Genomic DNA, 6,734 nt, shown 5'->3' with positions numbered 1-6,734 from the left:
AAACATCGTCAAAATACTCGTGGTCTACCATTTTATATAGTTTATATTACCATATCACCATACCTCTTTTATTCCTCGCCGTTTCAGCCCCCTTTCTAACCGTAAATAAACAATTAATAATTTCAACAGATTCCACTCTATTTTCTTTGTGTTTATCATCCAAACGCAAAAATCAATCCATTAATTATCCAGCTTTTTTCTTTCCCAGACAACCTCTTCCCCGCATACTTTGCAGACTTCCTCCGTTCTGTACTTCTACTTATTCTCCGATTTACCTCTTCTCTCATTCTACTCTCATCTGTTGAATTTACTCCTAGATACCTTAAACAGTCGGTGGCTTTCATGTTGCCGCCATCCATTCTAAGAATTCATTACTCGTGCTAACATTCTCTTTCAACTTTCCCGAGCATTTTTTGTCTGTTTCACTATATACTCTATTTCTCTCTTAAATTTAGTAATCAAAACTGTCGTCTGTAAATGTCAACCACTCAACGTTCATTTACGACTCCTTTACATATCCATCTGTTTTGTCGCTAACCATCTCACTTCATTTATTCCACGAAATACAACTTTTTATCTCACTTTTATTTCTTAATTTTTTATCAGCACTCCTCATTTTCCGTTCTCCTTGGTTGAAGTAAAGAGGCTATAGTAGATCCACATCAACCGCGCATTTGATGTCTAGGCCCGTCCCTTACGACGCTCCTGATTGGCTGTTGATGAGCCAGTCACAGGGCTGGAAACTCTCAGTCTCTCGAGAGAGTTCACATGGGTAGGATCTGTGTTCCACTACTCCTGAGGGATACGTCTTTCAAAAGTATCCCTCAGGAGAGGTGGAACATACATCCTGCTTATGTGAACTCTCGAGAGAGACTGAGAGTTTCCAGCCCTGCGATTGGCTTATCAACAGCCAATCAGGAGCGTCAAATGCAAGGTTCGTGTGAATCTACTATAGTGGGTCTAGCAACCTCATTTAAATACACCTACTGAAAATGGAATGGCAGTAGGGGGTTAAAAGGGTTTGGATCCAGCAACCTCATCCCAGGATGCTTGCAGAAAAATGGAAGCGTTACTCCTAGTGGGGCTGATCAGTCTCGAAGTAAAAGTTGTCCATTATATATATATATATATATATATATATATATATATATATATATATAGCATATATAAATTGAATATGTGATAAATATATTATATAAAATACATATTTCTATATATAATATATATAATCTATATATTTATATAGAATATATATATATATATATATATCCTATATATATTTAATTGGTGTGTATGTATGTATGTATGTATGGAAAAAAATTCATTTGCTTATGAAAAACACCTCAGCGGCGTGGTCGGTATGGTCCTGGCCTGCCACGTCTGTGGCCGCGAGGTCGAGTCTCGGGCATTCCTTTGAGGAGTCAAAGATGTGTATTTCTGGTGATAGAAGTTCACTCTCGACGTGGTTCGGAAGTCACGTAAAGCCGTTGGTCCCGTTGCTGAATTACCACTGGTTCCTTGCAACGTAAAAACACCATACAAACAAAAACAAATTTATGAAAGACGAAGACGCTATTAATAACAACTATAAGAGATATGACGAAGACGTAGGTAACCCAGTCCAATAATTGCACCCGCCATTACTGAAATCTTCCTTTATGGTTTAAGAGCGATCCATATATGAAGAATTCTTTTATATTTCCTGAATGAATGGGAATTTAAGGGAATGGGATTAGCTCGGTCCCCCCATTTCGTTTGATTGGCCATGATTACGGTCCCCGTATTATCTATTGTTCGCAATAATGGCCGTAGATCGAATGGCGTCGACTTTGTCGTGACGACAATTGTCGCAGGAGGAACGCCATAGGACTGTACTTCAGCTGAACAGCCTTAGAAATGTGAAGGGAGACGTAACATAATTTAATATTTATCAAGATTGCTTATATACATACCTAAACTAGTTCAATAAAAAAACTAGCTTTCAATTGGGCAAATATAATTCAAGTGATCAGTGGATGTTGTGAAGGCAAATAATGCTCTTAATGGAGGCAAGCCTTTAGGTAAACAGGTGAATAACGGTGCGTAATATGTTCTTTCAACGGTCCAATTAAGCTTGTTAAATTAGCTGATGATGGCAGTTACCATTAGGATTGACCGATTTATGGCAGATTATCGTTTTGTTCAAGTTAACCATGTCTGTCTTTCCAGTGGCTTTGCAGCAGTTTGCGAATATTTTGTTACAAACGAGAATTGTCGCAGGTGCTCCAGTAATTTTACAAATGTGAAATAGAAGGGTAAAAATCTTGGCTAAAACATTTGTATACTGTTACCAAGGCTAACTTAGGGACTAAAATGTCAGTGTTTATGTCCTGTTAAAGGACGGAAATGTTTTTGGCATAAACAGTTGTTTTTCATTCTTCAAGGTCAACGTTGATATGCATTATGTCAAATAATACAGTTAATACAATCTATTTCTTGTAAATGTAAATAATCCTGGATATTATTTTACAGTGGCAGTTAGTGCAGTACCGTAAATATAGCTAAAGCAAGGTAGCCTTTATGTCATAGGCCTAACTGATTTCTTTAAGGACAACACTTATATACATTTGGCCAAATAATACAGTTGATGCAGTACATTACATGTAAATGTTTATCATCTTGAATATTATGTTGAAGAGGCAGTTTAGCCTACATGCCATGGACATAATCTTTTTCTAACACTGAAGTTTATATAGTCTTATATTAAAGTTAATGATAGAAAACTTCATTCATAGAATATATTATGTAACATGATGTTACTGTAAAGTTAATGGTTCTGATATTTCAATTTCGCATCTCTGTCAGTTAGGCCAACCAATTTTTTTTCTGTTCTTATTGCGCCAACAAAGCTGTCAATCATTGGCTGCAACATGACACGAATATCCCAATACTAGCTTCTTCCGCAAACTCGGAATAGAAGATGCTAAAAATACCACAAAATATGTCATTGTGATAGTTTCTTTACTGTTATTCATTTAGTTAACATTTTGCAGAAGCTAGGTCTATCGTATGATAACTTCAGCTCAGTTCTAGTCTCCACAAAAGAAAGCGGGACAAACGCCTTGATGTAGACATTTCCTTGTGTTTTTCGTACTCGAGAATCTGAGCATTTCCTTGGGTTGAGATATGTGCAGTCATATTGCATAAAAATGATTTTAATGGTCATGTTCAAATAGTAGACAGAAATTGTCGTGTGAAACTGTAGTGTGAACGAGTGTCTGGAGGTTTCATTGTCGTGGGATTGGAAACTACACCAGTTAGCGGTGCAGGGTGCCAGAGCACGCTTATAAAATATTCAAAGTCTTTGTTCTCTGATATATTAATCGCACCACGTATTGCTGAAACTTCTGGTTTTGGAAACATATGAATGTAACATTGAACTTCAAATTTATAAAGACTGCAGATTTGCAAGTTTTGAAGGAGCCGCCTGGGGGCATTAACCCGGTATGTATCCACCTTTGTCAAAGTCCAGGGTAAACTCATACTAAGTAAAGTAGGCAGCCGCACGAAGATATCGTTTATTATTATTCATATAATAATTTGTCGACTAAACAATATAGAAATGGGTAAATATAATACTTTGATCCCGAGGGGCTAGTACTACACACGGCGTCCGAAGGAGCTCTCGCTATATTTAGTACCAAGCACCTCGGAGTAGGTGGATCCATACCGGGTTAATACCACCGCCTGGTAATTGATCATTGTGATCTTTCGTACCAATCGTCTGCTATTCTGTCCAATGCTCTGAGCAAAAGTCTTCATGATGTTATTAAGGCAAGTCTTATTCATGACCTCGTAGCTGGATTGTTTGAAAGTTTATAAACGAAAAGCCTTTTAGTAATGTTTAACCGCTCCCTCTTCTCATTGTTGGGTTTATCATAGACCGTTAGGAAACAGCCACCCTCATTACGTTAATGAAAGTGAATGAAAGGCAATACCGTCTGATAAACGAAACCACTTCTGATATACATTCCGTTTCTTTGTTATCGGCGTCGGAATCTTTTTAAGGGGAAACTCTGCAACACAGCGACCCTTATCGCCATTGTGAGCTCGAGAGAGGGTGAAATGAACGAGAAATGAGGTGTGTGCGCGTTCCCATCCACTTCCTTGAGGTGCGGCCGAGTAGACAAACAATGTACGCAGGCTATTATTAATTCATAACGCATAAATATCACCTGCATATTGAGGAAGACGCTTATCCTCATTTCCACGTCGTGGGCGATTGGGTGACGACAATGCTCGCTCGCACGGATGAAGCGAAAGGATGGCGATAAGTAAATCAAGCGAGAAATAAGGGAGGGAATAGTGGCTCAGGAAATTAAAGGTACGAGCGCTGGGAGGGTGGGGATGGGGTAGTGACGTGGAAAGGAGGTAGGGAGGGTTGGCGGGAGGGGGAGGAGATAAGGAGGGAGCTAGTCCAATGAAATTGTATGGAACGGAGAAGGATTGCGGTCTAAAATTATCAATACATTAATTATGAGACTGAATCGCTTAAGGCGTCAGGTTTTTCTGTTTTATTGTTTCTTTATTTTCTGCTAATTATTTGCTTTTTTTTTGTTTAGATTATGTTGGGAGAGATACGTGTTTCCAGATATTGAAGACTTAGACTGAAACGCTTATGACACCTGTGTGTTTTTTTATTTTTTTTTGTTATTTTACATTTTTGGTATTGTTAGATAAGATTATTATTATTATTATTATTATTATTATTATTATTATTATTATTATTATTATTATTATTTAATTTGGTTCTTGTAGGTAACAAAGCGAAAATACACGTCAGTCCAACATCATATAGAAACCTAGATAACATGACAAGAACAGATAGACGTACAGAAGGTGACCTATGAGCAAGTGACATGTCTGTATAAAATTTTCAGTGTAAATTCATAGAGAGGCCGCATTGCGTATGTATGTGACCCCATATGGAAAGTATGGAGCAATTCTCAGAAGAACAAGCAGTGTTGGAGGCTTATAGAAGCAAACACCGTGCATGCTGGTTAAGTATGCAAACAGAAGGCGTACGAGTATATATACACCTGGTAAGTTTCATTTATTCAGAGCTGTATTGCTCGCTTGACCTTTGTGTGGTTGTGCTGACCTGTAGTAGTGGACTAGTGCCAGCACTGACCGGTAGAAAAATAGATTTTTTTTTTTATTTAAGTCGCTGTGAATTTCGTTCAGTGTGACGTAAGTTTCACGTTGATAAATTAGTCTTTCATTTTAGAATGCTAAGTCTAATGCATGGGAGCTGTATTGCAACTTGTTTATGATTGGATGTTTAGATGGCAATCAAATACCTTCGTACTATTATCTTGATATTTTTTATTCAATTGTAGGATTTGGTCCTTATTTTTCTATAGTAGTTTCACATCAACCTTGCATCTGATGTCTAGGCCAGTCCCTTACGACGCTCCATAATGGCTGTTGATAAGCCAATCACAGGGCGGGCAACTCTGTCTCTCTCGAGAGTTCACATGGGTAGGATCTATGTTCCACCTCTCCTGAGGGATACGTTTGAAAGACGTATTCTTCAGGAGAGGTGGAACATACATCCTGCCTATGTGAACTATCGAGAGAGACTGAGAGTTTCCAGCCCTGTGGTTGTCTTATCAACAGCCAATCCGGAGCGTCGTAAGGAACGGGCCTAGACATCAAATGCACGGTTGGTGTGAATCTACCATAGTCATTCTTGTTAGGCTACAAAGCGATCTGGCATGATTACTACTTTTTTATGTTTTTATTTTTATTTTCATGTAAACTTGCAAGCTTACGATCATAGACGGTAGAAAGCTTATTATCCATCAAGCTTACCCCCTGTAAACCTGTAAGAAATCTGATTATTAAAGATTCCTTTCGCCAAATTTTAATCGCATAATATAAGAATAAAAGAGTACATTTTGTATACGTAGACTGATTGCTGCTTCGCATGTTTGTCTGCAATGAGGTTAGCGATGGTTTAGTTTATTATTACATACATTTCTCTCTCTCTCTCTCTCTCTCTCTCTCTCTCTCTCTCTCTCCCCGCTCTCTCTGTGTGTGACTCGGCCTAAAGTTTTGAAGGTGCATTTTGCCATGGGATCGAAGTGCATATAGAACCATTTGCTGAAACTAGAACTCTAACGGTATCTGAATCCTTTGGGATGAAGCACTGCAACCTCCGATCACGATGTCCAGATAAATCATCATCAACATCCGGGTTCTTTTCTTTCCAAGAAAAGGAAAATTTTTTTATCCTAACTTCGAAAGTTCTTGGGAGAAAGATTTGCTTTAAAGCAAGGCACGAATGCCAGGTAGCCGATATCTCTAGATTTCCCAAATACGACTTATCATAATGCTGTAAAATGAACACCTGTTTACAGATTTATTTGTAAATAGTCTGTAAATAGTGCATACTACAGAAATGCAAGGATTACTGCAATATTGTTATAAATAAAAAAAACTCTACTGTACTGTAGGAGAGACTCGGGTGGTATGCCTAAAATAGGATTTAGTGGGACTCAATGAGGGGTTTTACAGTGTGGTATTCCTCAGTGTGTTAATAATATTATATTTAGTTTTTATTTAGTTTCTTGTTGATACTTATTTTGTTGCTTAAATTACTCTCTTGTACTGTTAGTGATTTATTATTGAAAATATTAATTTGGTTTAATTATGTCTTCGGTCTACTGATTCCTCTTGTATCTTAACACCAA

The sequence above is a fragment of the Macrobrachium nipponense genome, chromosome 12 (genome assembly GCF_015104395.2).
Source record: "Macrobrachium nipponense isolate FS-2020 chromosome 12, ASM1510439v2, whole genome shotgun sequence".
NCBI lineage: Eukaryota > Metazoa > Arthropoda > Malacostraca > Decapoda > Palaemonidae > Macrobrachium > Macrobrachium nipponense.
The sequence above is the reverse complement of the archived record's forward strand: the minus strand, read 5'-3'. Positions refer to the sequence as shown.